Raw genomic sequence first — 21,072 nt, forward strand, 5'->3', positions numbered from 1 at the left:
ACCATCCTGTACAGAGCATGATGTCACATGGGAAACGAGCTCAAAACAGGAAAGGGTCATGACAGAGTGCTAAGCGAAGCAGGAAGCAAGATGTTAAGACGGGCTGCTGCCAAGCATCAAGATTGTAGGGAATCTGTATTTTCTGCTTTTTAAATTTTTCTGTCTGTATTTTCCCACATTTCTACAAATAAGCACACTCGGGGGAGGGGGAGTAATGTTTGCCTGTTCAGTTCCCCTCAGTTCTGTGATTTGGGGCCCTGAGCACTGGTGGACCTGAAAGGGGAGATTCAGGACTATGCCTCAGGGTGCAGCCCATCTCACCCCACGGGGACATGTGCTTCTCACAGCAGCTGCTGCCCCACCAGGTGGATGATCAGAGCTGTGAACAAAGGCGTGGATGCCAAAGGACCTCACTTCCCGGAAGGACAGCAAAGGAAGTGAACTACTAGCCACCAAGCCACCAAAGACACACTGTTCGGGCGCCAGGATCACAAGGCAGCAAAGAGTTAACAAACTCCTGCAGCTGGGCCTCTCGCCTGAGTGCCTCCGTCCCTTACTGGTCTATTCATACATCTCAAGGTCTCAGGGCTCCCACACTCATGTCTGTACCTTTTCCCTGGCCCCACAGGCCTCAAGAACCAATTTATAGGCCAATACTTAAGTCAAGCAATACTCCAGTGAACCTTTCCCTAGGCCACCCAAGCTGAACCCCCACAGTCCATCCTGCTCCAATGTGCCCCGTTAATACTTCCCTTAGAGCACCCACTATACTGTGCTAAAATGACCTAATTATATGTTTGGCTTCCCACCAGAAATGAACTCCTTCAGAGCAGGGACCTCACTGGCTCTCAAGTATCGACACATCTCCAGAGCCAGGCACCATGCCCAGTGCACAAAAGGCAGGCAATGAGGGTTAGATGGCTGGCTGGGTGACTGGGTAGGAGAATGGCTAGATGGAAGAGTATTCAGATGAAAGAGCAGCTGGGTGAAGGACACCTAGATGGAAGAGTGACTGGGTGCAGGACACCTAGACGGAAGAGTGACTGAGTGAAGGACACCTAGACGGAAGAGTGACTGAGTGAAGGACACCTAGACGGAAGAGTGACTGAGTGAAGGACACCTAGACGGAAGAGTGACTGGGTGGAAGACAGCTGGATGGAAGGGTGGTTGGTGGAAGGCTGGGTGGGTGGAATGAAACACAGAAGGATGGTTGGAAGAAGAAAAAGCATGCAAGTGTAGAAAGCAGCACAGAATTCTAGAGGACAGAATAGACAGAAACACAGGAGAGAAACAGCGAGGGAGATATTCAAGGAGAGAGGTGAGGTAAGTGTTCTGAACCAACCTGACGGCAGCAGACCGAAGAGAAGGAAAGTTGGGTGGTATGTCCATAGTGACATCCCAAAGTTCACACCTTGATGGTGTCATCGACATGCTTCAATGTGAAAGGCACTCTTCGGGGAGCTTCCCTGCCCGCCTGAAGGTCACACAGTAGGAAGGAGAGGAACAGTCACAGGTAATAAACTCAAAAGGCGAGCGAGAGCCCTTGGACCAGAACATCACTATCCACTCCTCTTCTCTACAAGACTACCTGTCGGCAGGTAACCTTTCAGGTGCATCTTCCCATGGAATGCCCCTAGCTCCTAACTCTCAGAAACCCTCTCCCTACATGGTCCATCTATGATAGCCAGCCCTCTCCCTGCTACAGGAGCAGCCAGTTCCCAGTCCCACAGCACACCACACCCCAGTGCCCACAACTGGGAACCAATTCTGCCTGGAGGAGCCTTGCTTCCTGTCTCACCACATCCATTACCAAACCCTGCTCCTCTTCTCTCCACCCAGCAGCCAGCTCCCTTCAGAGCTGCCTGGCGGTTCCAGTAAGTCGCCCGCCCAGATTTGCCCACACCATTCCCTGCAGTCCCTGGGACACCAGCAGGTCTTGTCACTGCTGGCAGCTGCAAGCCAGGCACAGGGCTCTGTGGGAAGGAGGTGTCCATGGGGTTTCATGTCACCAATCAGCCTGTGCAGTGGCATTACGCCCAAGGGCTCACCACACCCAGATAATACAAGCTTCAGGAGGAGGAGATGACACATTAAAGGAGGGAAGAGAAAGGGATCTCGCCTCAGGATTTGTGACTCAGCCTCTCTGCTTGTAGGGACAAAGAAACAAATGATTGCTGAGGGCCTCGCATGTACCAGGCACTTCATACATGAGAATCTCATTCAACAACCTTCCACCTGGGTGGTATCATACCCATTTTACACAAAAGGAAATTGAAAGCAGTATGGAGGTTCCTCAAAATGCTCAAAATAGACTTACCATTTGATCCAGGAGTTCCACTTGTAGGAATTTACCCCAAGAATGCAGCACTTCAGTTTGAAAAAGACAGATGCACCCCTATGTTTATCGCAGCACTATCTACAATAGCCAAGATATGGAAGCAACCTAAGTGTCCCTCAGTAGATGAATGGATAAAGAAGATGTGGTACATATACACAATGGAATATTATTCAGCCATAAGAAGAAAACAAATCCTACAATTTGCAACAACATGGATGGAGCTAGAGGGTATTATGCTCAGTGAAATAAGCCAAGTGGAGAAAGACAAGTATCAAATGATTTCACTCATCTGTGGAGTATAAGAACAAAGGAAAAACTGAAGGAAAAAAACAGCAGCAGAATCACAGAACCCAAGAATGGACTAACAGTTACCAAAGGGAAAGAGACTGGGGAGAATGGGAGGGGAGGGAGGGATAAGGGTGGGGAAGAAGAAAGGGGGTATTATGATTAGCATGTATAATGTGGGGGAAAGGGGAGGGCTGGGCAGCACAGAGAAGACAAGTAGTGATTCTACAACATCTTACTATGCTGATGGACAGTAACTGTAATGGGATTTGTTGAGGGCACTTGGGGTAGGGGAGGGCCTAGTAAACATAATGTTCTTCATGTAATTGTAGATTAATGATAACAAAAGAAAAATTACAATGCTAAAAAAAAAAAAGGAAACTGAGGCTAGGGCAGGTCAAATAAACAACAGGCCCAAGGTCCAAACCCAGATGACTCTACAGCTCAGATCTGACTTGGCACTGACTCCCTCAGGTCCATCATGCCCCAGTCTGCATAGTCCAGAGAGAAAGTACAAAAATACAGAACCAGGGCAGCCATCGTCCTGTGGGGACTCAGACCTGGGTGAACAGTCTGCAGCTAGCAACGGACATTCCTGTCCCAGCCTCACAGCTTCTTACATACTCCAGCCTGTACTGTAGCAGCCGCTTAAATACTTAAAAGTAGTGCAGGGAGTTGCAAGAAAGAAAGCTCAAAAGACAGAGACTAGAGTGCAAATTCTGAATCTGCCACTGAGTGACCATGACCTACATAGTGGTGCTTAGTAAAGAGCCTGTACCTCGTGCCTCACAGGGATGGCCATCCAGGAAATGTCTGTTCTTATTCTTTCTTCCACTTCCTAATAAGATAAGAAGCCACATTTAGTTATATGTTATATGTTCTAAGGATGCAAGAATACAGTCAAGGAGTTGGACAACCATCAGCTGAAATGGTCCAAAATGAGGCACTGATCACAAAGAAGCCCAGTAACGTTGGGAGAAAAAAAAAATGCTCATTTTCCTTTCATTTAAAAGTACTGTTAAAAACAAAACTTCAGGCATAGGAGCAAGAAAAAAAGACAAGGAAAGGAGGTGCGAAAAAGAAAGTGGAGGCTCGAGTCCCAGAACTGCTCTACATTAGATTTCATTCAAATTCATACCGTATTGGGGTAGCCACAGTCCTAAAATAACCCCTGGCATGACCATCATTCCCTTACGGAAGCCTGCCCTGAAACTTTCAATCAAAAACAGAAACCCCACTCCAACGTCTGGCCCTTTCGCCCATATTCAGTATGTGCCTCTTCAGAAAGCGTGTATTTCAACACCCGTCTCCATCTCGCTCACACACCAGCTGCAGAAGGCAACCTCAGGCCAAATGGAGACGTCACAACCACCGGGTAAGTGATAAGCTTGAGTCTTTGGGGGTTTTACACACCAAGATAATAACAGAATTCAGAATCATGGGGCCTTCCTAGGCTGGCAGCTCTCTGTGAAGATTCTGAACACTGACCTCTATTATCTTAGTTTCTTCAAGTCAAACCCATGTTTCCTCTTTTCTCAACGCAGAGCTTAATTTCATCACAGGGTGCCATACAAACCAGTCCATTTTGAAGATTCATTTGAGGATGTTTCCGATTCACAAATTTTCCCTATGGCACAGTTAGGGACACAAGTCCTGGTGCTCTGTACTCTAGACCTAAACACCTGCCTCCCCCCTGACAAACTCCCTTGGGGGAGACTGTCAAGAGGAGGACTTAGATAGGTGGCTCTGCCTCTCTAAGCCTTAATTTCTTCATCTGGTAAATAGGGATAATGACAGCACACTGTCCCACTAGGAATCCACTAGGAAAGATTAATTAACATAGGAAGCACTTTAGCACATAGAACGTGCCTATAATGTCTTCTTCAGGACACCCCCCCACGTTTTGAGTCACTCTGGCCTGCCGGCTGAGCCCTACACACTCACATTCTTCATCAAAGACCCCCGCCCCCCGATTCTTTGGTCTACATCTAGAGTAGTGGGGAGGTGTAAGAAATTCTTTACTTTCAAGAGGAGAGGTGCATACCCCCATCTTTCTAGAAACACACAGTCCTTGTTGGTTTTTCTCTTTTTGATAGAGAGGTTAGCATAAGAGATATTTCGCATCTCTCATTTCCAGAGAAGAAACAACAGGATGAGCAGGAATATAAATGGGACTGCCATGAGGCCTCCACTGGGGGGGCCTGGGGAAGGGCAGTATCCTGGGGTACTTGGGGGAGACTGTCAAGAGGAGGACTTCTTCAGTTGTAGCCAGGGTGGCCCCCCAAGCCCCCTGTTCCAAGTGAAGCCAGAAATTCCAGTTTCTGCATGAAGTAGCTGGATTGTTAGAGTTAGTGGTTTCAAATACAGGCCCAACAGAACCCTACCCGTGTAGTCCACTCAGTCCTGAGCCACCTCACTGGCTGAGGCCCTGTAATTGCGAGGCTCCACGCACAGCCCACCAAGGGCAGGAAGACTGGAAGGCCTTACCTAAGTCTCCCGCCAACCTGAAAGGGTTTCCCCAGCCTCACCAGGGGAGCTAATTACAAAAGCAGATCACAGTCCCCTCATCCCCATGCAGATGTCCCCACCCCAGGGGGGCTATGCTTTAGAAACTCTGGTCTTACCCAAAATCGTCCCATTATGTAAGAGAGGACAAAGACCAGCAAAATTGAAATGACCCTCCCAAAGGAGGATATCTCTAGAAACTGAACCCTGCAGAGTTTTTCTCAGGTCTGGACGCTTCCCAGCACCCTGAAGCCTCAGGTTTCTCCCAGGATCAAGAGCTACCCAGATCTCCTCACACCAGGCCAATCATCCCTACCCCCACCTCCCAGACACACACCCTCAGGGGTCCTCACTGTCAAGGCCTCCAGGGGCTCTCTCCATCCCTGCAGATGAGCTCCCCCGCCCCAGTGTGCACTCAGAGCTCAGGGTGCTGGCTCAATCCACAGCAACAGCCAGATTCCTAGTGACCCTTTGTTCCTGCACTGTGGACAGCTGCCTTTCTTAGGGAAGACTCCAGGCAGCCAGGCAGCAAAGAAGAGGAAGGAGACAGAGAGGGAATGAAAGAAACAAAGTTGAATCAGGGAGTCTAACATAGTGAACAGGGGTCTAGGGTTAAATCACAGACATGCCTCTTTCCAGCTCTGTGGTTCAGGGGGTCTTCTCCTCCTAAACCCTCAGTTTCTTCAACCATGAAATGGGTATAACAATGGTGCCCAACGTCCTTAGGTTGGGACAGGAATTAACAGCATATAGCAAGGTTAGGTTAGTGATTTCAAACAAGCCAAACAGAACTCTTATCTGTGTGGTCCATTCGGCCCTGAGCTGCCTCGCTAGTGGAGGCCCTGAGACTGTGAGGCTTCCAGCGCAGCCCACCAAGGGCAGGAAGACTGGAAAGCCATACCTGCATCTCCCAACCAACCTGCAAGGGATTCTCCAGCCGCTGTCACAGATGCATATCTCAATTCACAGATGTTATTGCTGCACCTGCTCCCTCAGAGTAATGGCTGGGTTTTCAAGGTCATGTCAAGGTGCTCACAAGTAATCTGTGGCCCTGTCAGTAAGAGAGGCCCAGCCCTTTTCCCCAGGGATCTCGCCTGGTTCACGCCAGCCCTGCTTGCTTTATGTGCCCACAAGTCTTCCCTATAACTCAGCTGATGACTTGAGTTAAACTCTCGGATCCTGGATTCAAAAGGACACAGCTGGTCCTATGAGGCTGACCATGGAAGGGCCTTATAAAGTGATCAGGGTGTAAGACCTTGACAGTAGCCAAAGGCAGAGAGGGTCAAATGCCCATTCAGGCCCCGGGGGGGGAGGGTCCCACAAAGGACCTGCTGTTGAGGACAGGCTTCCCCAGTGACTCAGAGGCCGAACTTCAGGCGGTGACTCAGCTGCGCGAGTGCAGAGCTGGACCAGCTGAGCGCCGCTGAATTGCCTCCAGAAGCAGGGGGTCCATGCCAGGCAGGCCGGTGCGACTCAGCCCAGAGGAATGCCCCCCGCCCGCCTGCCTGTGCCCACTGCCGGCGACTCACGCGGCTGGCATCCCGGCAGCACCACGTGATGGACCAGTCGTTGCGCCAGTGTAAACAGGCGGGAACAGGAGCCCAGCTTCCCGGCCACGGGTGAGGTCATGCCTGCATAGGGCTACTGGGATAGAGGAGGGTGGGCAGCCGGGGGCAGGAAATGGCTGGGATGCCGGTACACTGGCTTCTGGGGCAGGGGAGAGAGGAGCCAGGAAGAGAAATGGCAGGCTTGCAGGACAAAAAGGCAGGGCTGCAGCGCGGGCCTGGGACAGTGGGAACCAGCCAGCGTGTAAATCATTCTATTTGGTGTTCAGCCGTGAGGAGCGCCCACCTCTTCCCTCCCTCCCCGGATGCCTCTCCTCCGCCTCCCCCTCTCCCTCCCCTCCGGGTCTTCTCTTTCTCTCTCAATCACTCTGCCTCTTTCTCTCTTCTCTCTCTCTCTCTCGTTCATCTTTAGAGAGTGAGTCACAACCACTTCCCCAGCATCTGAGGTCACACTACACCCCTACTGAAAGCCTCTGTCCCAACCAGTTGCCCCCTAGACTCACCATGGGGCCTTCCTGAAGCCCCCTTAGGTAAACCTGAGCCTCTACCAGCAGAACCCCACATGCTTCATTTTCCCTCTTGAAATCCTATGTCACTCCTGGGTTACCTCTTCCAGGCAGCCTTCCCAGGATCCTGAAAGCCAATCCCTCACTTTCTTCTGCCTGCCCTCCTCCTGGGCACTACCTCGCCTCCTCACTCTTACGCAGGCAACCCTTCCTGATCTAAACTCCAGACAGAATGAGGGAACTTCGTTTGTTCTCCCAGCAGCCCCATGCCAGGCATGGTCACACTGGGTCGCCGTTTGACGAACACTCCCACGCAGCTGGACACTGCCCCAAACACTCGGGGGGTGGAAAGGCCCCAGCCCCGAGGCCTGCCCTCCGGGGCCACCAGCGCCAGAGGGGAGTAGCCAGGTCACCAGAACCTGCTGTTACATGCGGCAAGAGCTTTGAGACCAGTGGAGACCAGGCCGGTATGGGCATGAGGTGGGAGGAGGGTCCAGGGCAGGCTTCATGAACAGTAACAAGAGCCCAACAACATCAGCCCACATCACTGAGCCCTGAGTTTGTGCCCAAGATTTTACCAACCTTAGTCCTCACGGGGGCCTTGCTGGGGACCAGGCCTGTAGGGTCCACTTTACAGATGTCAACTCATTTAATACCCCCAACGCTTTGAGATAAACACTGTTATGATTCCCTGCTTCACAGATGAAAGAGCTGAGGCCCAGAGAGGCTAATGTCTACTGAGGATCACACAGCTGGATTCAAACCAAGGCAGGCTCGCACCAGGGTCCACGCACTAACCACCACGCCTCACTGCCTCTTGCCCCAACGCTTCTAAGCAGGAGGGGTGGGGGGGGATGTGCTGAAAAACACTCAGATGAATTCTCCAAGGGCCTAAGCTGACTCATGGTGGGGGCCGTCACCCAGCTTGCCAAGCGCCTGAGTGTCTCTCCAAGGAGCTGCTGAGTGCACAGCCTCTTGCAATGGGATGCAGAACTAACGCAATGCAGTTCTATGACTTCCCAGCTCTGCCCGGTAGCAAGCCTGCTCTCTCCTAGCTGCAGCCCCTGCTGCTTCAGTCTGGGACTGGACACGAAGCAAACACCAGTCGTTACAGCAAAGACCACCGCTGTGACTCAGTCCCAAGAATTCTGAAACCAGACATCAAGGCAGCTCCCCCAGTGTCTCTGAGCCTGTGTATGAGCTCCCCCAAACCACAGAGGGTTGACCAACAGGCAACCCGGCTCCAAGTTGTCCTCATGAAGCGCTGATTGAGCTACAAGCCCTTGGAAATCCAGGTAAGCTCTCACCTAAGCAACTCCACTAACTCCCACATAGTACAACAGGACTACATGGAGATTGCGATCACATCCTGGGAGATCCGGGCTGAAGAAACTTGATAGATCCTCCAGTGAGGCCGGCCGACAGCAGAACAGGGATAGAGCACAAAGCGCCCACAGACCCCGCATCCCAACCTCACTCCTGCATGAGCCCAGGATCTAAGAGCACGGCTTGTAATGCACTACACAAGCCTTGTCCCTGCGACTCCTGCCCCATGGTTCAAACTCACCCTCCCAAAAAGCTGAGACTAATGGCTCCCACCACTTACCACTGACACCCTCACCCTGCTCCCTGGCCTGTGCCCTTCCAGTGGAGGTGAGAGGTAACGTCCAGGGAATGGCTCTGCCCCAGGTTAGAGCACCATGGACTGAGTGCCAATCACATGCCTGGACCAGACATTTTCATACGTTATCTCACCTAATTCTGACCAGAAACCTGCAGGGTGCAACTTTTACCTGCAGTGGAGACCAAGGAGTCCCACAGGGGTTCAGTAACCAGGTGACACAGCTTGGAACTGAGTCGGGATTAGGAACTCAGGCTTATCCAACTCCATGGCCTCCTCCCCCATACAGAGTGGGCCTCAAAGAAAGGGAACCACCACGGCACAAGGGGACCCACCCACGAACGCATCAACGAGACCAGCACTTACAGAGAAGGCTCCTGGGACACGAGCGTCCATTCATTATTCGTGACACCCTTATTCACCACCACCCCCAATAGAAGTTTTATATTTTAATTCAGGAGAGACTTCCCCCGCCCACCCATTTTGGGATTTGATTTTATTCCATTTGCATTCTTGTTTTAATATACAGTGTTAAGAAACTTCTATAACAGCATTTTCTTAATTCAAGAGAAAGGGACTAGGACCCCCTGATGAGTCTACAGATGCAACAAAGGACAAGATTCACTTATCGATTGGTCTTCCATTGCTCAATCCGGGGTGCACTCGCTATGTCCTATGAGCTCTACCCAGATCAGGCCACATGACTGCTCTTCATGTCTGCAAAGCTGGCTCTGCACTGGCCCACGGCGCTGTTGTCAGGACAAACACGGTGCTCAGGAACCTATGTAAACATAAGTTGTTTCTGCTACTAGGTATCTTTTTGGAAGTCCCTGAACCAGGAGCAGTGGTGCAATGACCAAAAGCACAAAGATGTGCCCCCAACAGGTAGACATGGCCTGAGTTTCAAGTCGAGCTTCCAACGTTGTATGGGGAAGTCAAGGAGATTAACAATCGTTTTCAATATAAAGGTTCCTTTTCCATGCCCAGGTGCTACTCCCCAGTTACCTAGTTTGTAAACTGAATACCGTCAGGCTCTCTTCTAGGGAGGCACACCTTTAACTGCCCTTCAAAGAAGCTTCCAGTGCCTAACAGCCATGCACACACCATCCACCCTGGCCCCCCTAAGCCCCCCACATGCACCCCTGTGAAGGCACCAGAAGCACACACAGTCTCCCTCTGTTCTAATTCTCGGGTGGCCCTGTTTCTTCTCCCACCCCCTTTACCTCACCTGCGCAGCCGGGAGTGTGATGACAGATACCTCTTGGGGACAAGGCCCTGGAAGTTTCCGCAGGATCCTACCTTTATCTGATTGAAAACCAGTCTTTCCACCTCCTGGGAACAACTTGTTCTGAGCGCAGGGCCAGGCTGCAATTCTGCCTTATCATCAACCACTCAAAGGATTCAAGCCTAGGAGGATCCCAGGAGACTTTTCACCCAGGGCTGACTGTTCCTCTATCCCCAAACTGCTGTGACCCCTCTACAGAGATGAAAAAAGGAAAGGTCTTCTGACGTCTAAGAAAGGGAACAGAAAACTATGTGGCTGCAGCTTTGGCTGGGCTCTGCCAAGCTAAAGCCCTCCAGGGTCCTGGTCTCAGCAGTTATCTGTGGACTGCTCTTCAATTTCCCCGGCCTTCCCTTATTCTTGGCAACCTCATAAATGATCACACATGCTTCCTGCTGGGCCCGGGCACACCCTCAGCAGCCACCCAACCAATCAGGGTTGGCCCAGGGAATGATGCCATTTGCCATCCCCTTGGCACCTCCAGGGGGGCCCTGGGATCTGACCCCCAGCTGTGTCTCAACCCCAGTGCCCTAGGAGGTGGCCCACGCCCACACACTGACTGGACTTCTCTCTCCCTTCTTGTGCCCCACCAACACTCCAGAGTGCTTCCCACGCCCGCCTGGCACCGCTTACTCTGCCAGGCTGTGCCTTGCCTGGGTTCCCTCCACTATGTACCAGCTGTGGGCACCTGGGCACATCTGTAACCTCTCTGAGCCTCTCTGAGTCCTCTCATCTGTAAGACAAATAACTCACAGGCTACTGAATCAAATGAAGCCATGACTTTATTTTCTGTTTATTTCTAAATAAACTTGATTTTTTTGAAGAACAGTTTAGATTTTACAGAAAAACTGTGAATATAGTCTGTACCCAATCTCCCCTACTATTGAACCAATATCAATACATTATTGAGTAAATCCATCCTTAATTCAGATTTTCTTACTCTTCTCCTAATGCCCTCTTTCTGTTCCAGGATCCCACCCCGGTTCTCACATTACGCTGAACTGTCCTGTCTCCTCAGGCTCCTCTTAGCTGTGGCAGTTTCTCAGACTTGCCTTGTTTTGGGTGACTTGGCCAGTTTTGAGAAGTACTGATCAAGTATCTTGTAAATGTCCCTCAATTGGGATTTGTTATAAGCCGTGTTGACAGTGTGTTCCTTTGATGATGTGATAGGCAATAGCTCTTTACCTCTGTGTTTTTCCTCCCCAGAACTCACGACCTCACTCTACCCATGTGAAGGTCATCATTTCTTAAAACGTGTATGACAGATAATATATCCAGTATGCGTCAAAATTCAAATGCACCTGAAGGTCCAGATGCCCCTTCCCCTCTGGTCAGCCTCCCTGCCCCACCCCCACACACACACGATGGGAGCAAACACAAATTTTTACATCCTGTTCACATGCATACACTTGTTACACACATGCTGCACTCACTGTTCTTCACTGCTATTTTTCTCCACATTACGCCCTGAGACCTGCCCATGGCATGTGCACAGCAACTTCTTATTATTTTCCAAGTCCAGTCCACTGCAAGATGGGCCAGCATTTCCTGAGCCAGTCCTCAGCTCACAGACATCGGAGTTGTTGCCAATCTTTTGCTACTATAAAAAGGCTACCATGAATAATCTTGTGCCTTGTTCATTTTGCGCAAGTATCTATAGGCACATCTCTAGGGGAAACGCAGTCCCTTATCCGCAGCCTTGCTTTCTGTGGGTTCAGTTACCTGTGGTCAGCCGCAGTCCAGAAACAGATGATCCTCCTTCTGATGTATTGTCAGATGATCAGTAGCAGCCTAGCGCTACCTCACAATGCCTACGTCATCCACCTCACTTCATCTCATCATGTAGGCATTTTATCATCTCACAAGAGAAGAAGGGTGAGAACAGTATGGTAAAATATTCTAAGAGAGAGACCACATTCAAAATTTTTAGTACGATATATTGTTACAATTGTTCTATTTTATTATTAGTTATTGTTAATCTCTTACTGAGACTAACTTACAAGTTTCTCATGGGCATGTATGTATGTACAGTACAGGGAAAAAATGTAGTATACATTTCAGTGTAGTAGGGTTCAGTTCTGTCAGCAGTTCTAGGCATCCTTTAGGGGTCTTGGAACTTACCCCCTGCAAATAAGGGGGGGCCTACGGTATTAAAATGAGATTGCTGGGTCAAAGGGCACATGCACTTGTATCGTGGACAGAGAAGCCTAACATGTCCTCCCCAAGGGCTGCATCAACCTACATTCCCTCCAGCAACACATGTATGAAGGTCTCTTTCTCCTCAGCTCTGCCAGAGATAGAGTACATCACTCACTTGTGCATTACATGATCTTAATGGAGAAAAGTAGGTTCCCCTTTTTGTAACTGGATGGATCATCTATGGGTAAGTGCCATTCCAGATTCCTCCTCTATGAACTCTCTTCATATCCTGGAGAGCTCCTTGCCTCCCTCACATCAGCCTCCCCTCAGCCATGGGCACACGTCTGTGTGCATGACCTGGACACACATCACACGGACTCAGTCACGGAGAGGGAGCCAGTGGCCTGAGGAAGCCAGCAGTAAGAATGCAAAGGCGGGAATGAGGACTCTCTTGGTAAGGAGAAGCTCAGCTGAGGCTTAGAGGAGTGACGGAGGGTTTCACTTCTAGAAGGTGGGACTCAGCAAGGCCTCCAAGTATTAGCTGTTCACTTGGAGAGCTGGGCAGAGCAGAACGGATGTCACCGGGAAGGAGTCCACACAGGGAAAGACTCCAGGAGCTCTGGGGGAACAGAAGGCTGTGGGGTCTGTTTGGAGGAAAGGCGAGTCCAAGGGGAGCACAGGCACTGACCAAGGCTGGGACCCCAAGCCACGGAATGGGGTCTCCCAGGACAAGTGAAGGGAACTTTCCATCTCGCTTTGTTTCCTTATATTCTACTGACATTTCAACACCAGTTACTGTGTTAGCTTTTATGACCATCTAGTTCAGCAGCTCTGAAAGCTTCAGTGACCTGAGGAGTCTTTACAAAGCATGCTGAGAGGCGTCCAGGGTGTCTACTTTGAAAAGACTCCCAGGTGGATAACTGCCCCCAGCATCTCTGATAACGGACCAGGTTGACAGGGGCCAGCGCAGCCCTGCCTGGGCCCCAGGGACCGCAGGACCTTCCAGAAGCTCAGGTTGGATGACACTTCAACAAACAGGAGTGACCTTTCCTCAAGTTGTGTTCTTGAGAGAAAATCACTGATGCTAGAGACATGACCCTTCTGGAAACCTCTCTTGCACTTACACATCTGCAGCAGGCCTTGGGCCGTACATGGGGAAACAGAACATTCAGTTCTGGAAGTACCTCTGGTCTACTAAGAATCCTCCGCAGGACCAGAGACACCCTGCCCAGTTCATCAGCGCATCTAATGAACTATTTCTGCTCCTGAGAGCTTCTAGACTGCCCGGGGTCCTGTCGCTTGCCCAACCTCATCCGGCAGGTGGAGGACGGCAATGTCGGGTCGGCTGTATATATGCCGAGAGTTAAGGGCTGGCACTCTGAATTTCCAGACTCAAACCCTATCTTTGTCCACCTGTTCCTCTCTCTCCCAGCACACACCTGGTCCCGGCGCTCCAGTGCTTCCAGACCTCCCTCCTCCCTGCTTCACCCTCTCCCTTCACCCCAACCAGCCTTCCAAAGAGACAACCTTGCTACCTGGAGATGTCTTCAAAAGCCCTAAGGGTCTGTCTTTTCCCTGAAGACCACACTCTTCACGCAGGCTACTAAGGCATCAGTACGCTAGCCTTAGGCTCCCTCTCTAAGCTCAGTCCCCAGCAGCCCTCACTCTGGAGAGCTACTTCTCAGCACCCACAACAAAGCCTTCGCTTCAGCCTCCTGGGGCCATTCCCCCACACCACACACCCTCCCCACACGCGTGCTGGACCAACCAAGGGCTTCCTTCCAATCCCACCTCTTTTAAGAAACCCAGAAAGACCACCTGCTAGGTTCTAGGCACTGTCCCAGGCGGTGAGATGCAAATAAAACACAGGTTCAACCCCAAGAAGTTCAGTCTAGTGGATGAGCCATTCTGATGTAAGTGGAGAAGGACTCTGCTCACAGTTAACACAGGAGCTCTGGCAGCCTGTCCTAAGTCTGGAAGTCAGGGGGTACTTCCTGGGGAGGCGGCACCTCAATTGCATCTTTAAGAACAGAAGAGGATTACAGATTGCAGGAGGGTTGAGTTTTGGAAGCATGGGAGGAGGAGAGCTGAATTCAGAAGGCCCCATGGGCAGAAAGGAGAAAAACAAGCCCTTTGTGTGTAGCATGAGCACCAAAGAGCACAGACACTCAGATGAAAGTGGCCTCAGCCCTCTTCACCTGTTTTTTCAGGCCTTTCCGCAGGCTGTAATCAGGAACACTTTCCCAGGAAGCTTTCCCATTTTCATGGGCACCAAATTCAGCTAACTAATGCAAACAGAGCTTTTAAATAATGCAAACAGACATCAATAATTCAAAAGCCAGGCAGCTCCCCAAAGGAACCATGAAGAATATCAAAAATCCCCTGCCCAGGATTTAGCAGCTTCAGAAGGCATGGCCCTCGAGACCACACTTGGGGAAGAAAGAGGCTTCTCTCAAGGAATCCACGCCAAGTTCCACATGAGCACATCTCGTCTGCCCAGGAAGGTAAGGGATTCCAACTTCGTATATAAAAGCAAATGTCACCTACAAGTGTTTGACTTATAAACACCTGGTCCATGGCAAACCTCTTCTGACTGCATCAACCTCTTTTCATCCTCACAGCCACCCTGAGTGGTGGGTAAGGTCCTGCCTGTCGCTCCAGCCGATGAGGAGGCTCAGGGACTTACTGTGGCATATGACTGAAGGTTCCAGACAGAGGTTTCTGATCTGGCCCTCTAAGTCTAAGGAGACCTGCCCTGCACTGCACAAACTCTAGGAAGTCTGGAACTGCACAGACCCCTGGAGGCCACCCTGCCCAGCTGCCCTTGGTATGCACTGAAGGACTGAGGGGTTCCACAACTTGCTGGTGGCCAAGCTGGGTCACGATGCCAGTGTCCTAAGATTGATTATTCAGCTCAGAGACAAACTGGGTCTTTTCTGAAGCAAAAGGAATGGCTCATGGACACCAGTTACTGAGAGCCCGGCCTTGCCCTTTCTGGAAGGAGAGGACAAATGACCTTTGGGAGACTGGGACTGGACCTGTGAGCAGCACCTGAGCCTCAGAGACATGCCTTTCCGGGAAGAATCCAGAATTGCTGCCCAGGAGGCATTTTCAAACTCAGTGCAGAATCCTGTCAAAGCATGGAACAGTTTTTTAGCCTTTGTCTTCAAAAACCCAAAGTGGATAAATGGTAATAGGAAAGGAATAAAATTCTAGGGCTCTAAAATAAACTACTCCCACAAAAGTTTTAAAGTATCATACAACTTAAAATGTAATAAAAACAAAATAACAAATAGTAATGAGAACAAATGACCAATATAATAATAACTAATAATCCATCTAAAAATAATGTAAAAATGCACTAACATGCCTTTGCAAATTAAAATGCAGGTGTACATCTCTTTGGTCAGATGATAATGCATGGAACTGTTGCTGTGGTGACACAGGGTCTGGTGTCAAGACCTGGGTTTCACATGAATCCCACCCCAGACACAGTACTTAGCCTCTTGCCTTCTCATCTAGTCTCCTATCAGATGCTGGCTAGTGGTCTCTGCCTCCCTTTCCTCCTGGCCAGTGAGGGATGGATAAAGATCCAGTTCTGATTTGAAAGGGGCTTTACTGAGCAGGTACTGTACACCAGGCACCTTGTCTCATTCCCAAAGCTCTTTGATAGATATCGTCCCATTTTATAGGAGTAGAGATTGATAGTCAAAGGCATGAAGCACTTTATCCCAAACCATCCATTCCCAAAGCAAGTTTTGAGAGATACAAAGGTAAAAAAGAGGATTCCTGGCAGCAAAGCGTTTCTAGTCCACTTGGTCTCAGGATAGAACCGGAGTGTTCGAGCCCCAGCCCTCCCTCCTCACTCACTAGTGTACTCAAGATGGACCCAAGACCCACAAGTGGGCCTTCCCTCCCCTGGGCATCCTGTGAGAACCAGCTCACCATGAGGGACTTGGCGAGTTTGGCCTGAGAAGAAGCCAGGCAACATTTCATATCCTGGCTGGGCTGGACCAGCCTCCATGTGAACAAGGCCAGTTCAGTGCCCCCTCTTCAGGGAAGTCAACCAGAGGAGAAAGGCTTTGTGTGCCCTGCTCTGCAAAGCACAGGTATGAGTGGCAAGAGTCCCCGTGGCCAGGGCTGTCCCACCAAGGTGTGGCCACAGTCCTGAGCACCTGACCTTTGCCCCTTCAGAGCCTGGCACCCAGCATCCTACACTATTTTAAGGCCTACTGAGAACCAAACAGGATTCTGGGCTCGCTGGGGACGTCTGTAAAAGTTTTCCACTGGAACAAAGATTACAATGCTGTAACTCAAAGCATGACTTTACAATGGGATCTGATTATCAAGAGTCCCAGAATATCCTCTGTCGAGAGGCACTGCTCCTTTCTCTTTCCTGTCATTGACAGCCGGCAGGCACATGGCACGCAGACCAGACAGACGCTCAGCAGACCAGACAGACGCTCAGCAGACCAGACAGACGCTCATCGAGGGGGTTAAGGAGGCCCTTTTCCTTAAGTTATCCTAAGGGGCCGCTGTCCACACCCACCATAGAGAGAAACCTATCCTGATGGTAATGTCTGTACTTAGCTACACCTGCCCCAACCCTCCACTGGCTTCCCACGTCCCCCAAACACAGCCCAAGGCCTCCCTTGGTGAGTGTCCCTCCTCTCCCTGACCTGCTCACTCCCCTCCAGCCACGGAACCTCCTCACCCTCTGGTTATCCTCTGATGCCCTCTTCCCCAGCCCCAACCCAGGCCTGACTCCTCCACTCTGTTCCGTGCCCAGCTCAGAGACGCCTGTGGGCTCCATCAGTGGGCCCCAGTGCCCTGGCTGTCAGAGTTCAGCCAGTGGGATGCAGCAGTAGGAAGTCAGAGGACAGCAGACGGAGGAGATCTGGAGAGGAATTATGGGACTCCCTCCACGTGGCAGGGGCTGGGTCCCTTCACACCCCAGGTCTGCCAAGCGGCCCCTCCTCCCAGGCTTCAGCAACACTATTTCCTCCCCTCTTTCCAGGGCCAGACTGGCATGATGCCCCACCTTGGTTCCTTAACCTTCCACCTCTGGCGCCTTCATTCAACCCTCTGCAGCAGAGCTGCTGGGACCTGAGTCATCCAACCACCTCTCGACGGAACTGGGTTTGTTCAGCGTCCTCTGCCTAATCGCTTCCCCCACGCCCCCCAGCCGCCACTGCCTGGATCGTTCCCCGACTTCGTGGTTCTGAACCCTGACCCCTAGAAACCCTCTCTCAGCTTTATGTTTCTCCACAGTACAAATTACTTCCTAATATACCCCAACTCCTTCCCCTTACAGATTTAATCTCCATCAGAGCACAGACTTTGTTTCACTTGCTCTTAGGTTCCTCATACCTAGAGCAGAACCACACATGAGTGTCCTGTCCTTGCTAAATGAATTTCTTAAAACAGACATTTAAAAGGTAGAGGTGGTTAGCTATGGCCATCACAGGTTCAACACGAATTTACAGAGGCCTCCTAAGTGCCAGGTTCTCTTCTAGATGCTAGAAATATACAGTGGTTAAACACAACAACATTGCAGTCCCCACTCAAAAGAGCATGTTCCAGTTCTGGCCTGCTCAGGCAGACCCCACCTCGGAGGGTCCACATCCAGACCTGGAGCCTGAACATCACTGCAGATTCGCCAGCTGTGCTCAGACACTCAGCTTGCCCGACTGTAAAAGCCCTCCTGGGGTCTGCATGCACAAACTGCTCTCCCCACCATCTGCGCCCTCCACTAGCCAGCTGACTTGAGAGGTGTGCAAACCTCAGCAGGCTTGCAGGTAGCCTGTGTGGCCATCTGATTTAAAGTGAGTGCTTACAGAGAAGCTTACTATGCCGATGGACAGTGACGGTAATGGGGTATATGGTGGAGACTTGATAATTGGGGGAATGTAGCAACCACAATGTTGCTCATGTGAAATCTGAGCATAAGATTGTATATCAGTGATACCTTAATAAAAAAATTAAGTGGGTGCTTAGATTACTCTGTTTGCTGTGCTAGCTTCAAAGGACTACCAGAGAAATAGGAGGGACTGGAGTCAGGTATGCTGTCTTCAAATGATTTCTTAGCTACTCACACATGACCTTGGGCAAGGTATTGTACATTTCTGAGGCTTCAGCTTCCTCATCTATGAAATGGAGAGAATCACCTTTAGTTTTTCCAGGATTACCATGAAGATTGGAAATTCTGTAAGTTAAAGGCCTGGCACAGAGCAAAAACACACAAAAGAAAAAAATAGAAGCTATCATTATGTTTCTTAAGAGTAAACGCTGGGGTAAGTTTCTGATACCTTATTGATGGCATGCATATGTGGGGTGGAGTGGGAATCGAGTTCCAAGCTAGAAAAACATTAAATATATTTAGTTACTCCCGAGGACCTATTTCTGTAATCTTTTGGGCAGATACTTTACGAGTTTGAGAAACCTGCCTTTTAAGGAAAAGATGACTTTTTCCTACTGGGAGGTGTCCCCCACACTGTGGACAGAGGTGGCGTTACCATGCAAGGCATCATGGTAGTACATAAGGTAACAGCATTGTGTGTGCACATGTGTGGTTTTAAATATATGCCGTCACTTCAGGGAGTTCAAACATCTGTCCCAATGATGATCCTACTGTAAAAACATTCATAGAGCACCTCACTTGACCATGATTTGTGAGAGCAGCTGTGAGACTGGGGAAAGGTGCCTTATGCTGAGATCACAGTGGCTGCAACATCCAGGTTTAATTTGCACTCATGCTACACCTCCACCCATTGCAGGCCCACGGGGGCCTCTGCTCAGCAGGGTCCTCCTCATTCTGGGACCCAGGCTGCCAGAGCAGCTGCCATCTGGACCCTCCACCTGCCATTCCACGGCCTTAAAGCCTCCACCTGGAAGAGACATGCCTCATTGGCCAGAGCAGGTCACATGGCCTGGCCTCACCTCGAGGCGGAGGGAAGCATCCCCATCCACAGGAAGGGGCAGATATTGACAGTAACACAGCCTATGACAGGAATCCCTTTTCATTTCTCTTTCTAACTGTCTCACTTAACACAGTGTCTGGCAAACCACCAAGACACTCGGGAATGTTCCTTAAATGAGCAAACCCTACTTTGCGCTGGACCTTCCCAGCCTGTTTATGAGACCTGCAAAAACAGCGGGCCCGTCCTCGGCATTTTAACTGAGCAGGTCAGCTCCTGGCCTGTGGGGCCTCATCACCTGGGCTCAAGTCTCAGCTTTGCCTTTTATCACCTGGGTGACCTTGGGCCAGATTAGTCGACCTCTCTGTGCCTCAGAGTCTTCATCCGTAAAATGGGGACGGTAACGACAGCACTTAGAACATAAGGCGGCAGGAAGACGGAATGGGTTAATCAGCAGAAAGAGCACAGAATAGCACCTGGCAGGTAGCAAGCACTCAACAAACAGGAGCAATTATTGTTACTGTTATCATCAGAGGCAGAGCTCGGTTTTGACTCCAGATGGTTTGAGCTGAGTCACTTGTTTTAATTCCTCAACAGTCTTCCAAATGGCAAACCTTCAAATTACATGTTGCCAACACTTTCTGAGCACAGGCCACACCTGTGGCATCCGTCTGCAGCCTCCCTAGACAGCTGCTTTGGGAAGGACCAACCTCACTCTCCACGCAGCTTGGATGATGTGTATAATTACATATGTAGCATACGTACATATATATATTTTAAATTCATAAAGAGGCACACTCCTTTCAAATTGCATCTGATATCCACAACCCCACCCAAAACAAAGCCCTGGAAGCAGTACATGGATCCACCATCTCTGGCAGCCCCAAGCTTATGAATGCTGGGCCAGGGCTTGAATTCCTGGCTACGAGCAAATCCCTCTCCCGGGCTTCCCTCATCTGTAAGGCAGGGACCCCACGGTCCCTGTTCACAGGGTCACTCGGTATAAGCTAACAAAGGGAAAGGAACAATACAGGAGGTGCTTGATCAGTATTAATCCTCTTCTCCTCTTTAATAAAACAATTGACATGGGAAACCCAAGAAATTAGACAGTAATAATATACCCTGAAGTTATCCTACAGCCTCCTAAAAACAATACATCAAGGGAATTTTTTCAAAAGTCCACTTTCCAACAGCAATAGTTCACAAAGCCATTACGGTTTCTGAAGCTCCCCTTTATTTCCAGAATTCAAAAATACATAAAGTTAAATGACGAAACGTCAGGGGTAGCAGCTTAGGTTCTCCCCCAAGCTTTTTTCATTCTTCCAAGGTTGAAAAGTGTTGCTTGAAGCCCACAGTCCTTCACCAGCAAGGCCCTGCCACCTGGTGTCACAGCCAGACACCCAGTACTCATCGCCATAGTCCGTTCATCCACGGCCAGCCGCAGGCACCAGGTAGTCACCATGGCTGACCAGGACAGGGGGGTGTTTGTCAGCTGTGAAATGCAGCAAGACCCCCAAAGAGCTCTGACATGTGCCAGGCAAATAACTCACCCTTAAGAGGCCTGGCTTTTGGCTCCATGGACTTGGGTCCATATCCTCCGGTGTGGGACAGGCCAGTGAAGATGAACTGTAACCAGAACCACCCATGCCCACTGCCCATCCACCCAGAGGAGCTCGCTGCCACTGCTGACATGGGAACTTTGTAAAATGGGAGCAAGTGAGGGGACCACTGGCCTCGCCCTCCCTAACTCCCACCACAGCCTCCAATACAGTGCAGGAAGAGTTCAGCTGGAAGCCTCAGAAGACATGGTGCTCAGGCCTGAACCCAGATTCTTCTATTCCCTCTCTGAGGGATAGTATCTTAACCTCTCTGGGTTAGGAAAATGGAGATTTAATGCACATAAAGTAGAGCCTG

At 50.3% G+C, this 21,072-nt stretch overlaps 1 long non-coding RNA gene across 13 annotated transcripts in view; it reads right to left on the reverse strand.

Moving 5' to 3' along the window:
- LOC118915071 (uncharacterized) overlaps positions 1–21,072 on the reverse strand; it is a 223,206-nt gene that overhangs the window by 176,587 nt on the left and 25,547 nt on the right. For 3 of the 13 annotated variants that reach the window (XR_008996152.1, XR_008996149.1, XR_005025872.2), the window contains exon 2: positions 3,402–3,461. The exons of 9 other annotated variants lie outside the window; for them this stretch is intronic. This is a non-coding gene — a long non-coding RNA (uncharacterized LOC118915071). Of the gene's footprint in view, positions 1–1,342; positions 1,360–3,401; positions 3,462–21,072 lie in introns of those variants that run through there. One more of the 13 variants, XR_008996155.1, reaches the window with a different exon arrangement.

The sequence above is a fragment of the Manis pentadactyla genome, chromosome 3, assembly GCF_030020395.1.
Source record: "Manis pentadactyla isolate mManPen7 chromosome 3, mManPen7.hap1, whole genome shotgun sequence".
Lineage (NCBI taxonomy): Eukaryota > Metazoa > Chordata > Mammalia > Pholidota > Manidae > Manis > Manis pentadactyla.